Source organism: Canis lupus, chromosome 10 (genome assembly GCF_003254725.2).
Source record: "Canis lupus dingo isolate Sandy chromosome 10, ASM325472v2, whole genome shotgun sequence".
Classification (NCBI taxonomy): domain Eukaryota; kingdom Metazoa; phylum Chordata; class Mammalia; order Carnivora; family Canidae; genus Canis; species Canis lupus.
This window is the reverse complement of record NC_064252.1, coordinates 52,042,086-52,060,408: the sequence shown is the minus strand read 5'-3', so window position 1 is coordinate 52,060,408 and position 18,323 is coordinate 52,042,086. Positions and strand designations below refer to the sequence as shown.

At 35.9% G+C, this 18,323-nt stretch overlaps 1 long non-coding RNA gene across 3 annotated transcripts in view; it reads left to right on the top strand.

Annotated features, from left to right (window-relative positions):
• The window catches only part of LOC112672043 (uncharacterized), a 176,425-nt gene that overhangs the window by 84,177 nt on the left and 73,925 nt on the right, over positions 1–18,323 (top strand). The gene's annotated exons all lie outside the window — the stretch shown is intronic.

The window sequence follows — 18,323 nt, the reverse complement described above, 5'->3', positions numbered from 1 at the left end:
TACTGGCCAGATCTGGGATAATTCGAACATCAGAACAAAATAATGATAGTAACAGAATATGTCTTCCAAGAAACAGTAAGACAGAATTAGAAGTGCAATGGTTTATTGGAGGAAGTGTCTATGAAGGATAAAGGATAGAGAGAGACAGAAATAGGCAGGGAGAGCCCTGTATGCAATGGAAAACTGATTCCTGTGAAGGGGAGATGGGAGGAAGAAGGGAAGGTCTCAGACTATAGTGCACCTTTTAGAAAGTCTTGTCCAGACTGATGTCCAGCCCAAGAAAAGATTGCATATTTATAGGAATCTAGTATTGGGCATAAATGGCCCAACTATAGCACCTCCGCCATTCCTAGTCTTGACCAGGAGCAGCCCTAGGAGAGCATGGCTTTGGCATGAATGTGCAGGAGATCTAACGGCGCAGCAGCAGAAGGCTGCCAGGCATACACATCCTCAGAATCTTGTTAAATATCTTGTTAAATATCTTATTAAATATATTTTTAAATATCTTGTTAAATACCTGAATGGTACATTTGCATGATCACACAGAATATAATTCACTGAATTAAAGAGTCCATGAATTTTAGAATTTTATAAATAGATAAATGAAGAAAAACCCTTTATATATAGAAAATGACCATTGATAAATGGAAAAGAAAGTTACCACTTGGCCACCGTAATAGTAAAAATAGTAAAAACTGATGATTCAGGCTGGAACCATCAATGGATGCTAAAATTAATAACTAAAGCTTTCATGAGGTTTCATGCATATTTATGTAGCACTGTTGGTGGGAATGTAAGTTAGTAGAGCCACTATGGAAAATGGTATGGAGATTCCTCAAAATATTAAAATTAGAATGACTATATGATCCATCAGTCCCACTTCTTGGCATATATTCAAAAGAAGTAAAAACAGATTCTTGAAGAGATATCTGAGTTCCCATATATAAACAGGATATTATTCAGCCACAAGAAAGGACATCCTGCTGTGGACACCATGGATGGATCATGAGGTTATTATGCTAAGTGAAATAAGTCAGATAGAGAAAGACAAATATGCATAATATTACTTATATGTGGAATCTAAAAAAAGTCAAACTCAGAGAAACAGAGACTTAGAATAGTAGTTACCAGGAGCGGCAGATGGGGAGGAAAAAGACACATTCGTCGAAGAGTACACACTTTCAGTTATAAGATGAATAAGTCAGTGACCTAATGTACAGCACATTGATTATAGTTAATGATACCGTATTACATACTTGGAAGTGACTAAGAAAGTAGATTTTAAATGTTCTCACTGCAAAAAAGAAATGGTAATTATGTCACATGATGCAGGTGTTAGCTAATGCTATGGTGGTAATCATTTTGTGTATCAAATCAACACATTGTAAACCTTAAACTTACACAGTGTTATATGTCAATTATGTCTCAGTAATGCTAGAAAAAAAGAAAAATACATTTTGCATATTGGGTGATTTTTTTATAATGTATGAAATGACGGCAGTAAGTTTTTGTTTAAAATGATCATGACGGGTGAACCACAGGTACTCTACCACACAGCAATATACATACATTTTAAAAATTCCAGTGCTTTGTTGCAGATAGAGACAGTTCTCTCTTCCAAGCAGATATAGCCTATTTAAGTTATAATTTGGACTGTTTATTGTCAGTATCCCAATACCTGTTGAACAAATTAAAATAACTAATAAGTAAAAGGGCATTTTGGATATCTAATACTAGAGCCATTATGAGATTAATTATCTTCCATGTATTAAAGAACTTGAAAGGGAAAAAAATACAGGTTGCTTCATAATAAAGACATACAGTTTAATGCAACACAGAAATAACAAAAGAAAAGAAGAGAGAAGTGTCAGCAGCTAGATGATGAATTTCATTTCCTCAGGATCTTTGCAGTTCCATGTTGGAGATCCCCCCCATCCCTAAGTATTTCTATTTTAGAATAACATATCTAGCAAGCTGATGTTTTCTTTTCCAGTTACTTTCACAATTATAATCACATTTCATGCTCACTAAAATGCTGTTAGAGTCTGAAGGCAAATTTAAGATTTATGATGAAATGAGAGAACAAGAATGTTGTAGTGGAAAGGAACTTTTGGCACTATTACCTACTCAACTGTTTTTTAGGTTATTTTTATGCAGTTATCACAATGAATAACATGGCTGTAGGCAAGATGAGCAGAAATGAAACCTTGAAATTAACGTAATCAAGCAGGCTATTTTATATTGCTGATTTTTATTTGCTTGAGCTCCTTGGAATCAGGTACAGGGAACTTGATATAATGGATATTCTGTTCTTAGGAAGGAGGAAAAAAAGGATTGATGGTGACAGATGATACCGACCAATTCTCTATAGCTCTAAGTGCCTAGATGTGTAGGTTTATTGTAATGTGCTCTCTGCCTAACTGCCAGGATATAAAATATTGCATTTTTTTTTCAGAAAGCATGATTGACCCTTGGCCGCTAAGAAGCAATCCTCCTCTCCTTTGATACTGTTAGGATCTGATTTTATATGTGAGACTGTAAGGTTTTGATGGCAAGAATGGTATGTTTGCCCTCCTTGTGCTCTCCACAGTACCTAGCACAAGGTCTTGTGAAAATAGGCAGTTATTCATGATCCACGATTGTTGAGTGAAACTATAGGCCATGATAAACTGGCCCCCAAATTATCTCTCAAGCCATTCTACCATACAATCTGTATGAAAGGAGGGAGGCCACTTCAAGCTTTGGTTCTCTAGTATTTGTTTCCTGAGGGAAATACTTGAGGAGCCCACTGTCACGTCTATGGAAATATTTCACAGATATTCACATACCTGGGATGCATAAGTGCCAGCGACTGAAAATAAATCCAGATAATAAAACTGGAAAAATGATAGGGGATTCTTGATGTGAGAAATATAACCCATATAGAAAAAAAGGGGGAGAAAGAGGCTAATAGAGGGATAATCTCAGTGTGTTAACAAATGGCAGAAAGGTAAAAAAAAAAAAAATCATCCCAGTTCTATGATAATATGGGCTGTGAGCTTACCCATGAGTCTTCAGGAAAGAAGACTGGGCGTTCAGTGGTCTACTAGGCAGATTTTATTTATTCATGGCCTTTTTGGGGAAAAGACAAAAAGTTATGAGCATAATTCCTTGGAATAGTACATAATTTATTGAGGGGTAAGACAGTAAGATATCAAGGAAGAAGTGGGGTGGACAGCAGGCATATTTCCTTTGGAAGAGTGCGGGATGCTACAATGTGTTATTTATAAAATGTCGTGTTGTCACATGAACAGACATCATCACATATGAAGAAGAATGGCATTTAGTCGTGATAACTCATCCTCTAAAAATGTAAATTGCAGAATTGCCATTTGGAAGTTCTGGTTGCAAAATAAGCACTTGTGTTATTTCCCGTTACTCTTTGATGTTCCACTAAAGGTCAGACATTCTTCAAGTACATTGAAGGAACCACTGAAATGAGGGCCACTATTCCCTTGCATAAGCACTTTTTTTTTTTTCTACTGGATGGATCTACTAATAATACACCTCTACATGTCTGTTTCCTACAACTGTGTCTTTGGTCACACTATTCCCCATAACTGGAATCTTCCCTTCTTCCTTGCCTTTACTTAAGCCTATAGCCATTTTTCATTATTGCGAATATTATCTTCTCACAGATATATATATATATATATATTATCTTTAAACTTTTTTTACTTGAATACATTCTTCACATCAGTGCTTTGGTATTTATCAGTGAAATTTATTGTGAGTTGTAACTCACTGCATTGTATTTCATTGTATTGTAATTTCTTTGTTGTTTTACAATGGATCTCAAGTGTTTTGAGGGAAATGGATTGCCTTCTGACACAGGCACATCAAGGTTACAGTCCCCTTAACTGTCCTGCTAAAAGATTGTAAAACAGGTTATTTCCAACATGTCTTTGCTAAGAGTATTCTCATGAGACTCAACTGTCAGGAAGTCACCTCCTAACTATAATTTTTCACTTATGTAGTATTCAGCCAACATCTGATGGTTACTTAGAGGGAAACTGTAGACCTTTGGATTTGGTGAGGTTACAGGCCAGAGCTACTGCTACCAACAGTTGTTGGTCAAGTCACTAGGCACACAGATAGGTGGGTAATTCAGAATCCTGGGTATGCTTCTCCCTAGCATTGACAGTGTTCACACAGTTAAATTAAAGTCTTGAGAAAAAGCAAACATGATAGTATGCTTTTAAGATATTCTTATCTAAATGGGAAATGAAGTTATTTCACGCATTTGAATATATTTGCATGCAGAAAAAGAGCTGCTGAGGAAGACAAGCAAGCTCCAAGAAGCTTGGTGAATAAGTTTTTACGGTTAGTGAATGTTTTACTGAATATTGATTATTAATTAATTAATCCATTCTTTTTATTCCCTATTGAGTTGATTTCCCACTATGCGCCAGCTATTGAGCTAAACATAAATGAAGTTAAATTTTGGAGTTAAACTGCCAAAATTAAATTGTGTTTGTATAATATCTAACCAGTGTGGGTATTAGCAAGTGTCTTAACTTCTTTAAATCTCAGTTTCCCTGTGAAATGGAAATATCTCAGTAATCAGCTCATATGATTAATTTGAGCATGCCACAAATTAATCCCAAATTAATCTGAAGTAATATTTTATAATGTGTGTGGTGTTTGTAAGTACTTAATAAAATAGGTATTTTTTTATTATTACTATTTTTCTTATCGTTGACTTGTATGTTGTTATTCCTGCTAGGATTATCATTAACCTAGATTTTCTGTGGATCTATCCATAAACTTCTTTAAATACCAAGTATTAATGGGGCCATATTACCAAAATTAAGTACTGAAAAGAGTTTATTATTGGTCTTTCAGCAGTTTTAACTACAGTCTTAGTATCTATGTTGGAAATGCATAAATTTAATTACATTAGATATAATGGATATTGTTTTGGTTATGTGGAAATAAAGACTAAACAAATGAGAAAACCCAAAGCTGTTAATTCAGAGTTTGCTGTAGCAAGGGAGTCACACTCCACCGCTTATGTTTTGGCAGAGACTCAGGCAGAGAATGGGCAAACTTTACAATGACAAAACAGGAAGGCTTCATGTGTGTCCTGTTGGGAGTCTGTTGCAGTGGAGAAGCTGTAACGGCACCACCTAGAAGCAGGGCATCTTATGTGAGTGGTGAGCGTACACACTTGGCTTTCTCTGGATGGTTCTCAATTTGAGGTTGGAACAAAAATTTGGAAAGTTGTCAAATCATAACCATTTGGGGCTGATTGTTAGAGGGGTTATTACTTCTTGGATTGCTCCTAGAGATACTCATGTAACTTCCTACAAATCTCACTTATAGAGAGCTGGCTTTATAGTCTGGTTGTTGTAGATAACAGGTTAGTTTTGCAGACAGCTTCCTATAAGCTGTGGGTCAGAGTTCTGTTTTTATATATGGTCTCATCATCCATTTACATATTCAGCCTCTCAGAAGTGTAGAGTCCAGAACTAGAGCACATACCTTACTAATATGTGACTTTCGGCAAACTAGTAAATCTCTCTATGCTTCAGTTCCTTAAGCTGTCAAATGGAATCAAAATAGTTATTGACATATGGAGTTATTTTAATAACTAAATGAGTTAACATAGGTAGAGCCCTCAAAACAGTGCCTAGGACTAAGTATTAGGTTTTAATTCTATTATTTAATTGATAGAATAGAGGAACATCTCTTGGATGTAATTCGTAGGATATTACATTTCTTCAACTGCCTCTTAAATTACAGTGGTATCATTTTGCACCAATACAAGTTCTACTTTCACTTAAGGTACAGTATTATCTCAGGTAAATTCCCACTAAAGAAAAAATATATTTCCTTAAAAGCTATGCAGATTGTCAGCTCTTCACTATTTTTTTAGCTGTGATCTAGAAATGCACTCTAGTGGGTGGGTGGAACATATTTCACGAACCCATCCACTCTGGTCATACAACTTGCTTTTGCTAAAGAAATACTTGTGGACAAAATATGAGCAGAGGCCTTAAATGTATTTGCACAGTTTGACTTCCTCTCTTGTGTTCCTGTCATTGTCACGAGATAGGCATGTCCCTGAAAGCTACTCTCCCTTTAGCCTGAGTCCCGAGCAAGTTAGGTGAAGCAGGTCTGAACCCTCCGGGGACCTAGAGTCAAGCCCAGTCTACCCTGAAGCAGAACCTCAGCTGATCCTCAGATCTGTAAGGAAGATGAATGCTCACAGTTGCAAGCCAATGGGTTCAGGGAGTAGTTTGTTATGCAGCATTACTACAACAATAACAGCCTAACAGAGAGGAAATGATAGGTTAAATCTTTCACTCACAATTTTGTCATTACTGGATAAAATGAGCCCTTTGTCTCTAATGAGTCTTGAGGAATCGAGACAGAAAAATGTAATAGTTCGATAAGGCACAAGTGATTGGAAAAGTTGGGGTTTATGAGGCACTCGCAGCATGATATACTGCTAACTGAGGCTAGTAGAGGATCGAGCATTCTGAGGCCATTAGGTGCACAGAGGGAGGAGTTATATTGAGAGTCTGAGCAAAAGAATACAAAGGGAGGAAGTGAATGTATATTTCGCTTCATTGTTTTATATAAGTAAAATGAAAGTTATTTTATGTCCCCAAAGTGAGTAGTCCCTAACTGCAGGGAGAAACCTGTGCTTAGAATAAAAATTATTCATGGTTAATAATAATAAATTAGAAAAACATACACTTTTGAAAAAAATCTCCAATCATTTTTTAGAAGAAAGTCAACCAATTGTTTCAGGCTGGTCATCAGCATTTCATATTTATGAGTACACAAAAGCATGGTCTTTAGAAATCCTGTATGTATTTGAGCTGCTTTTGCAGTTCTGGTATTAGAATACATTTTAATTCCATGCAACTCCTGATGATCTTGTTTAGAATAACAACCTTTGCCGTGGATCCTGTCAGCATGATGCAGCTAGCTCTTATGTTTCTGTGTCACATGTAGATAAAGCTTCAGAATATATGCAGACAGAAACATTATTTTCTTGGCAATGCAGAACCACTGCCATATGCTGCAAACCAGGTAAGGTGTGCAGTATTATTCATAATTACCTTTATTCATCAGAATTCTCTGGATTTCAGAGAAATGCGGCGGTCACATTTACCCACTGGGTGGGCCTGGCTGTACTCTCACCAATCCTAATGCAGTATATTTCTCTTAACTATTGTTTTTATTTAGCAAAGCAATAGGCTCAATGAATTCACTGTCTGTACAGTGTAGGGCTTAAAATAAAATTTGCATTGTTCTCCTACTTACTGCAGACAAAGGAACATTAATAAAAGTGAGAAAATGAAAAGGTATATGCCAATAAGGATTAGTCATAATTACAATAAAGTGAGTTCATTTGTCAGAAAGAAATCAAATGCTTTCTGTAATAATGGCTAGAAGTAGAAATACTATCCACCAAAAGTGTACCAAAATTCTTTCATGCCCATATTAACCTCTATTTAGCTTACCGTTTCTTTCCATCTATCTTCAATGCTTCTTTGGAAAAGAATTTATAAACAAGTCTACTTTATGGTCCCAATGAGAGATAGAAGCTTTATATGTTGCTATTTAAGCTTTAGCAAAATACTATTATTTTTAATCACAGGGAATGAAACTAAACTGATGGTGCTCCAGGTAACTATGTAGAATTACTGGGTTCAGTGTTCCTGGGGAGACAGACCTTCCTAGCATATTTTCAATTAGTACAAGCGGTGGTTGCCCACATTGATTGTCATACCTGAGTACCATCCATTAGTATAATCTTTTTCATGATTTTCTAATAAAACATTAGCAAAAGCACATCAAATCTGTACCTCAGATTTAGGTGTTTTAAGCAAAACCATCTGATAATATTGAGCATATTTTCTCCCATCTCCCCATATTCCATAAATATATTTATGGAATATATATATATGGAATATATATGAATATATATATTCCATATATATATGCATATTTTGGATCATGTAGGTACATGTATTATACATTCAGGGATACACTGGTTGTCTGTTCCTGGTCACTACTTACCTTACATGATTGACCTATAATCGATACTGTTCTATATGTTCTATATTTTCAAAAGACTGTAGTCCTAGTAGTGGGAAACTATGCTAGTGTTATTTTCTTTTTCATAGATTTTTCCTCTATTGCCTGGGTTATTTTCACAAGTAAGAATATATTTTTCAAACGGACAAAGTAATAACCTATTTCTATATTTAGAACACTAACTTTTTCAAGACTAAAGTAAAAAATGATATAATACTGGCCCTTAAATGCTACACACAAATAATCTGATGATTTTTTTTTCAAGTTTTTATTTAAATTCCAATTAGTTATTATACAGAGTAATATTAGTTTCAGGCTTGGAGTTTTATGATTCAAAACTTACATACAGCACCCACTGCTCATCGCAAGTGCCCTCCTTAATTCCTATCACCTATTTAACCCATCACCCCACCTACCTCCCCTCTGTCTGATGATTTATTTTTAAATCAAACTAGTACTTTAAATGTGAATAGCAGGTGGGCTCCTGGGTGGCTCAGTTGGTTAAGCATCTGCCTTCTGCTCAGGTCATGATCCCAGTGTCCTGGGATCGCTCCCTGACGGGCTCCCTGCTCAGCCAGAAGCCTGCTTCTCCCTTTTCCTCTGCCCCCTACTCGAGCTCAAGTTCTCTCTCTGTTTCCATCTCTTAAATAAATAAACAAAATCTTAAAAAATAATCATAAATACAAATTTTAACAGCAGAAATATACAAAAAAATTTAAAAATGCTCTACCATCACCTACCTCCAAAGATAACCACTGGTATCACTACTTCTCATATATAGAAGTCTAGAAAATAGTTCTCTATATATTCCATTACATATGTGTATCTGAGTGTATGGACTGTGTTTTCACTTCAAAGTATCTTAGAAATGTTCACATAATGCACGTAGGGTTGTAGTGTGTATTTTTCTCAAACGCACAGTATATCCTTAGTGATGCTCATTTAGGTTGTTTCTAATTTTTACCCATTATGGACATTTAGGTAGTCCTAGTTCCACAAACTGTGCTAAAGTAAATCTCCCTGTTTATTTCTTTTGAGATCATTTGTCAACCATTTTGCAGTCATCTTACTAGCTATGGAGCCCTGAGCTAAATGGATATGTATTAAAATGTTTTATAGATATTGCCAGAATGGCTTCTAAAACGGTTACACCAATTTACAATGCCTTCAACAAGGGACACGTAGGGACGCCTGGGTGGCTCAGTGGTTGAGCATCTGCCTTTGGCTTAGGTTGTGATCCTGGGGTGCTGGGGTCAAGTCCTGCATCAGGCTCCCTACAGGGAGCCTGCTTCTCTCTCTGCCTATGTCTCTGTATCGCTCTCTGTCTCTCGTGAATGAATGAATAAATAAAATCTTTAAAACAAAACAGTGCACACTTACCTATATCCCGCCTAACACTAGCCTTATAAAATTTTTATATTTTTGACAATTTTAAAGGCAGACAGTATCCCAAATCATTTTGATTTTGTTTAAAATAGTAGTTGAGCACATTCTTATGTTTATTGGCCTTTTGTATTTATTTTAGATGAACTCAGTGGTCATTTGTTTTCTTTTATAAATTGAGTTTTATTGATTTCTAAAAGTTATTTTCATTTTGGAATTAAGAAGGAAGAAAGGATGGAAGGAAGGAGGAATGGAAAAAATGAATTCACAAAGAATGTACTTTTCAAACACAGTATCTTACCACAAGCTGATATGCAAAGTCCCTCTAGTATAGACGTGTTTTGAATGTGTGCTATGTAGAAAACACAGTGCTAGGTGTTAAAGGGTTAACGTAGAAAGATAAATCAGAAATCTATATAAATCATCAAGAAGAGTGAGAATTTGTTTATTGCTTTAAAAGAGCTGGGCCTCAGGAGCAATATGCCTGAGAATTTTATATATCCTTTGAGTATGGTATTCCTTTAAAAAAGAAATAATGACTTTCCCTTTATGCTACACTGTATTATTGTTCAAATTATTCACTACCTCTCCCTGGGATGGCTGATACTTCCATTGTTCATTGTCAGCGGGCTTGACCCTGTGACCTGCAGAGCCTCACCCTGAAATATTTAGGTTGATTTAGGGTGGTGCCACTAGAAAAGAAACAGAATTAGGTGGAAAAACAAAAACAGAATACTATTCATTCTTACATGGCTTTATGCATTGGATAGAAATTTTAGCCTAATAAAAATTCTGAAAATTTCCCGAACTGGATCTTTCAGACACAGTGTCTACCATCTGGGGCATTTCTTTGAAAACATCTGGATAGTGATTAAATATCATCGTAGCTTCCAAGTAAACATCTCCTATCATATATATATATGCAACCTTAGAGTAGAATTACAATCAATTTCAAAAGACAATAAAATTAACAATTCCTAAACAACAATTGCTTAGGGTTATGAAATTAAGTAACCATAAGCTTCATATTTTTTACTTTAACCCAGATGCAGCATTATGAATGTATACATAATATCCAATCATGTGCTTTGAGAAAGGTTTTTTCTTGAATCATTATTTTTTACTTAAGACTAACTACAGTCATGCTTTTTGTTGCTGGTTTTGGCTTCTTGGGGGGTGTGTGTGTGTGTGTGTGTGAGTGAGTGTTGTTAGGAATTTGATTCACTGCTTTGAGTTGTGTCCAGGTTGTCAGGCTTTAAAAGTTGTGTCCTGCTTGCAATCTGTAACTTCTCTCTTCTTGCTTGCTTACTTCTTTCCTTCCTTTTGTGGTGTTAGTTGACAACCCACCATGTGCCGTGGACTACACCAAGCATCAGGGATACAGCAGTGAACAGAACAGACAAATCCCTGCTTTCTGGAAGCTTCCACTGCTTTAGAAAAAAAAATGTACATACAAACATGTAGCATAATGACAGATAGTAACTCCAAAAAAATAAATAAATAAATAAAGCTAAACAGTAAAGGTGAAGTGGCATTTTAGTTGGAATATTGAGGGAATATGTCATTTGAGTAGAGACTTGAATGAGGTGAAGAAGTGAGCCAAGCAAATTCATGAGGGCAAATTGACTCACAGCAGCACAGAGGCTGAGAGGTCAGAGAGTGCTTGTGTGGGTTGGAGGAATCAAGGAAGCCATTGTTGCTTAAAAGAGAGTGAGCGTGAGATTGGAGGAGGTACAGTCAAAAACAGAATTTGAGATCATAACACATAAAGCTTGTTTTATTGAAATCAAAAAGTTTGTAGGTTGGGCCAAGGGCCTGTATCTTCTAGGTGTGATGAGAAACCGATAAAAGGTTCTGAGCAGGAATAATAACACCTGACTTGTTTTAAAATGCTAGGTGTATGAACTCCTAGCCCTAGGACATCTGTCAGGTTGCTTAATTGCTTTCAGTCTCAGTTTGTTTGTAGAAATGGGTTAATTATAATAATTCTATAGAGATATAAAGATTTTACAAAAGTGGGGCACCTGAGTGGCTCAGTTGGTTAAGTGCCTTCTACTCATGTCATGATCCCAGGATTGACCCCCATATAGGGGGAGGGTTGCTCTCAGCAGCAAGTCTGCTTCTCTCTCCCCCTGCCCCTCCCCCAGCCCATATGCGCTCTCTCCCTTTCTCTCAAAGAAATAAATAAAATATTTTTTTAAAAAAAGATTTTACAAAAGGTCATTTGTGTAATGCTCTTAGCACAATGATACATAGCGAATGCTCAAAAAATATTCTTTATAGTTTTCGTTGTTAGTATTGTTGAATAATCATCATTATTAGGAAGTGAGCCTACTAAAAGCCTCAAGAGGGAAAAAGACAATTATTAGAGGATGTAGCTCTTTAAAGTGCATGAAGATTGAGAAACTGTTGGACTGTATGAGAGAAAGTAATCTCTCGGGGCAACTGGGTGGCTCACTCAGTTGAGCGTCTGCCTTCAGCTCAGGTTATGATCTCAGGGTCCTGGGATCAAGCCCCACATCAGGTCCCCTGCTCAGCGGGTGTTTGCTTCTCCTTCTCCTTTTGCTGCTCCCCCTGCTTGTGCTCTCTCTCTCTCTCTCTCTCAAATAGATCAATAGATTAATTAATTAAATAATCTTTAAGAAAAAAAAAGAAAGTAATCTCTAGTTGTTGAAATAATAATTTCAAAAAAGGGTTGAAGGCATTGGTCAAATTAAAAATTTACTTCTTTTGCATCGGATTTTACTTTTATTACATTTGCTTATCGTTTAAAAAAAAACACTTTAGTAGTGCAAAAGCCAAGTGGAGTAATATGTGATCTTTGACATAACTCTCATAACACATTTAGTAGTATTGTTTAATTGACTGCCGAAGTGTTAAAAACGGGAATACGTGTGAAGCAATTAACCAAAAATATGTGATTACTTGCCCTCACATGGTCCTGAAATTAGTGTACTGAATGCTGTTTTAGTTAGATATGTTTCTCTCACTTTATTTGTTAAACTTTTTATCAAAATAAATTTGATGATAGTCAGTGAATTATGAAAATGGAATTTTCTTTACAGCTCCTGTTGATAAAGTCAGTTTTATTTATTGCTTTTTAAATTCAGATTCTAACATTTATTTTATGTTTAAAACTATAGATCAGCCAAGAGTAATAAATTTAGAGAATGCATACTACTGCTGAATAATTTAGTGGGTTGAAAGCCTTTCCTCATGTTTCTATGAAGACCAATTAGAAAAAAATGGAATTCCTTTTTAGCTATGTTGTACATTATTGTGATACTGTCTGGAGCCAAGCTGGGCTGTTAGGTTGTCCGTAGAAGTTTTATACAAAATTAAAATGTAAGTAGCTTGAAGTAGGATCATAATGCTTTTAAATATCTGGATTTGATGAGTGGGAGCTGTGTGGGAGGAAGGGGGAGGGGGTAGTTTAGAAGAGCAGATTGATAGGAAAGCCCATTAGCTGAAATTAGCTTGTAATAGGCTGAAAGAGGTTGCATACCCAGAGTCATCTGGCCAGCGCATCATGCAGCCAGTTTAAATGACCATTTGAAATGTCAGAGGAACATGATCTCAGCCAGAGAAGACTTTTACTGATTTCCAGAGGTACCAGTTCCCAATGGAAGCCACATGGGAAAATGAACAATGGCTAACACCTAGCCAGAGTATGTCAACATGTTGATCAATAAAGATGTCTTTCATTACAGTGTTACTAGTTATTTTTAGTATTACCAAGCATACCAAGGGAAACTCATATTTACTACTTCTTTTATTTTTTGAGATTTACACATTAGGGAAATAGAAAGTTCAACTGACTTAAACACACACACACACACACACACACACACACACACACACACCCCTACCCTCAGTTTACGTATGAATATGTGTGCCTTTGCTGGGTCTGCTCTTCAAGCCCAACGTAGTTGAAAGAACTCATAGTAGGGTTCAAATCCTACTCCTTCCGATATCTAAAATATGTCTACATTTTGTTTAAGGGAAAGTAAAAAGGCAGTGAATTGAAAGCTAATATTTGCTACAGTAATAGAATATATAGACAAATCTCTCATATATGTATATTTGATGTTTTTGTAGGAAAAAAACTGTATGTTTTTTGAAAATCAAATATTTTTAACTCTTTAAGGTTTATTGAGATGTTTGGGTTTTTTTTAATGTTCCAGTATAATTAACATACAGTGTTACATTAGTCTCAAGTGTACAATATACTGATTCAGCGCTTACACATTTTAGTGCTCATCATGATAGGGTGAACCTTTAATCCCCTTCCCCATGTTCACCCATCCCCCACACCTCCCTTGTGGTAACCATCCATTTGTTCCCTATGGTTAAGAGTCTGGTTTTTGATTTGTCTCTTTTTTTTTCCCCCTTGTTCATGTCTTTTTCTTAAATTACACAAATGAGTGAAATCATATGGTATTTGTCTTTCTCGGACTTACCTCACTTAGCATTATTCTCTCTGGATTTCTCCAAGTTGTTGCAAATGGCAAGACTTCATTCTTTTTTAGGGCTGAGTAATACTCCATTATACATCTTTACCACTTCTTCTTTATCCATTCATCTATCAATGGTCACTCAGGTTGCTTCCATAATTAGTGGCTAATTGTGAATAATGCTTCAATAAACATAGGGTACATATATCTTTTCAAATTAGTGTTCTTGTATTCTTTGGGTAAATACCCAGTATTGGAATACTGGATAATGTGGTAATTCTATTTTTAATTTTTTTGAGGAAGATCCACACCGTTTTCCATAGTGGCTGTGCCAGTTTGCATTCCCACCAACAATTCATGAAGGTTCCTTTTTCTCCACATCCTCACCAACGCTTGTTTCTTGTGTTTTTCATTTTAGCCATTCTGACTTGTAAGGCCATATTTCATTGTAGTTTTAATTTGCATTTCCCTGATGATGAGTGATGTCAAGCATTTTTCCATATATCTGTTGGCCATCTGGAGGTCTTTGGAGAAATGTCTGTTCGGGTCTTCTGCCCAGTTTTTAATTGGATTATTTCATTTTTTGGTGGTGAGTTGTATAAATTCTTTATATATTTTTGGTACTAACCTTTCATTGGATATGTCATTTGCTAATATCTTCTCCCATTCAGTAAACTAGCTTTCAGTTTTGTTGTTTGCTTCCTTTGCAATGTAAAAGCTTTTTATTTTGATATAGTCTCAAAAGTATATTTTTGCTTTTGTTTCCCTTTCTTTAGGAGACATATCTAGAATAATGTTGCTATACCCCACATCAAAAAAATTACTGCCTGTGCTCTGTTCTAGAATTTTTATAGTTTCAGGTCTCATATTTAAGTCCTTAATCCATTTTGAGTTTATTTTTGTATATGTTGTAAGAAAGTGATCCAGTTTCATTTTTTGCATGTAGTTGCCCAGTTTTTCTTGACATCATTTATTGAAGAGACTAATTGACCATATAATTGTGGTTATTTCTGGGTTCTCTATCCTGTTCCATTAATCTATGTGTCTATTTTTATGTCAGTACTGTACTGTTTTGATATCTAAAAGTTTGTAGCATATCTTAAAATCTGGGACTGTGGTACCTTCTGTTTTGTTCTTCTTTTTCATGATTACTTTGGCTGTTTGGGGGCTTTTGTGGTTCTATACAAATTTTAGGATTATTCTAGTTCTGTGAAAAGTACTGTTGCTGGGCTGCCACCTGGTTGGCTCAGTCAGTTTAATGTCTGCCTTTGGCTCAGGTCATGATCCCAGGGTCCTGGGATAGAGCCCTTCTCCTGGCTTCCTGCTCAGTGGGGACCCTGCTTCTCCCTCTCCCTCTGCCTGCTGCTCCCCCTGCTTTTGCTCACTTCCTCTTTCTCTCTCTCTCTTGCTCTCTTTCTCTCTGTCAAATAAATAGGGACTCCTGGGTAGCTCAGAGCATCTGCCTTTGGCTCAGGGCATGATCCCAGGGTCCCGGGATTGAGTCCCACATCAGAATCCCCATTGGAAGCCTGCTTCTCCCTCTGCCTATGTCTCTGCCTCTCTCTCTCTGTGTCTCTCATGGATAAATAAATAAAATTTATCAATTAATCAATAAATAAAATCTTTTAAAAATGCTTTTGGTATTTTAATAGGCAATGAATTAAATCCACAGACTGTTTTGTATATTATGGACATTTTAACAAAATTTGTTCTTCCAATCCGTGATCATGATATATTTTTCCATTTACTTGCATTATCTTCAATTTATTTCAATATTTCTTAGTTTTCAGAATATAGATCTTTCACCTCTTTTGTTAAATTTATTCTTAGCTATTTTATTACTTTGGGAGCAATTATAAATGGGATTGTTTTTTAATTTCTCTTTCTGCTACTTCATTATTACTATATAGAAATGCAATGATTTCTGTATATTGGTTTTGTATCTTGTGACCTGACTGAATTCATTTATCAGTTCTAGCATTTTCTCAGAGTCTCGAGGTTTTTTTTTTTTAAGATTTTATTTATTTATGAGAGACACAGAGAGAGAGAGAGAGAGAGAGAGAGGCAGAGACACAGGCAGAGGGAGAAGCAGGCTCCATGCAGGGAGCCGGATGTGAGACTCGATCCTGGGTCTCCAGGATCAGGCCCTGGGCCAAAGGCAGTGCTAAACCACTGAGCCACTGGGGCTGCCCTTGAGGGTTTTCTATACGTAGTCTCATATCATCTGTGAATAGTGAAATTTTTACTTCTTCCTCACCAATTTGAATGACTTTTTTTTTCCTTTTTCCTGTCTGATTGCTGTGGCTAGGATTTTCAGTACTATGTTGAATAAAAGTAGTAAGAGTTGACATCCTTGTCTTGCCCTGACCTTAGGGAGAAAACTCAGTTCTTCTCCATTGACTATGATATTTTCTATAGGTTATTCATCTACGGTCTTCATTATGTTGAGGTATGCTCCCTCTAAACCTACTTAGTTGAGGGTTTTTACCATGAATGGATGTTATACTGTGTTAAATGTTTTTTCTGCATCTAATGAAATGACTGTATGGTTTTTATCCTTTCTCTCTTTGATGTGATGTATCACATTTATTGAAATGCAAATATTGAACTGCCCTTGTATTCCAGCAATAAATTCCATTTGATCATGATGAATGCTTTTTTTTTAATGCATTACTATATTCAGTTTGCTAATATTTTGTTAAGGATTTTTGCATCTGTGTTCATCAGAGATATTGACCTGTAGTTCTCTTTTACTTGGAGTGTACTTACTTTGTCTGGTTTTAGTATCAGGGTAATGCTGGCCTCATAGAATGAATTTGGAAGCATCCCTTCCTCTTACTTTTTGAAATAGTTTGAGAATAGGTATTAATTTTCTTTGAATGTTCGTTAGAGTTTACCTGTCAAATCTTCTGTTTGGAGTTTTTTGTTTATTGATTTAATTTCCTTGCTGGTAATCAGTCTGTTAAAAATTTCTATTTCTTCTTGATTTGGTTTTGGGAATGTTTTTAGAAATTTTCCATTATGGGATCCCTGGGTGGCGCAGCGGTTTAGCGCCTGCCTTTGGCCCAGGGCGCGATCCTGGAGACCCGGGATCGAATCCCACGTCGGGCTCTCGGTGCATGGAGCCTGCTTCTCCCTCTGCCTGTGTCTCTGCCTCTCTCTCTCTCTCTGTGTGACTATCATAAATAAATTAAAAAAATTTAAAAAAAAAAAAGAAAATTTCCATTTCTTCGAGGTTGTCTGATTTGTTGGCATATAATTTTTCATAATATTCTCTTACAACCCCTGTATTTCTGTCAGTTGTTATTTCTCCTCTTTTATTATTGATTTTGTTTGAGTCTTTTGTGCATGTATGAGTTCGTAGCCTAAACCTGATGGCTAAAGGTTTATCAATTTTTTTGTTTTTTTTTTAAAGAACCAGCTCCTGGTTTCATTGATCACTTCTTTTCTTTCTTCAAGTTTCTATTTTGTTTCTGTTCTAATCTTTGCTATTTTGTTCTTTCCACTGGTTGGGGGTTTGTTTGTTCTTTTTCTAGCTCCTTTAGGTGAAAGGTTAGGTTGTTTATTTGCATTTTTCTTCTCCTTAGGCTAGGCCTGCATTGCTACAAACTTCCCTCTTAGAACTGCTTTTGCTGCATCCCAAGGATTTTGGATTGTTATGTTTTAACTTTCATTTGTTTCCATTTTAATTTCCTCTTTGATTTATTGGTTGAGCCATTCATTGTTTAATACCATGTTATTTAACCTCCATGTATTCTGTTCTTTCGAGAATTTTCTTGTGATTGATCTCTAGTTTCATAGTGTTTTGGAAATAATACACAGTATGACCTCAATATTTTTGACTTTATTAAGACTTGTGGTCGAATATGTGATTTATTCTGGAAAATGCTCTATATGCACTTGAAAACAATGTGTATTCTGCTGTTTTAGGATGGAATGTTCTGAATATATCTGTTAGATCCATCTAGTCCAATATGTCATTCAAGACCACTGTTTCTTGCTGATTTTTTGTTTGGATGATACATTATTGAGGCTTTAAGTGTCCCCTACTACTTTTTGTTATTACTATTGATTACTTCCTTTATGTTTTTTAATAGCCGCTTTATGTATTTGGGTGCTCCCATGTTGAGTACATATTTGCAATTGTTAGATCTTCTTGCTGGATTGTTACTTTCATTTTATAGCATCCTTCTTTGTCTCTTGTTATAATCTTTATTTTAATGTCTATTTTGTCTAGTACAAGTATTGCCACCTCAGCTTTCTTTACACTTGCATTTGCATGAAAAATGCTTTTCCATCCCTTTACTTTCAATCTACATGTGTCGCCAGTCTCTTGTAGGCAACATATAAGTAGGTCTTGGTTTTTTATTCATTCTGTCACACTGTATCTTT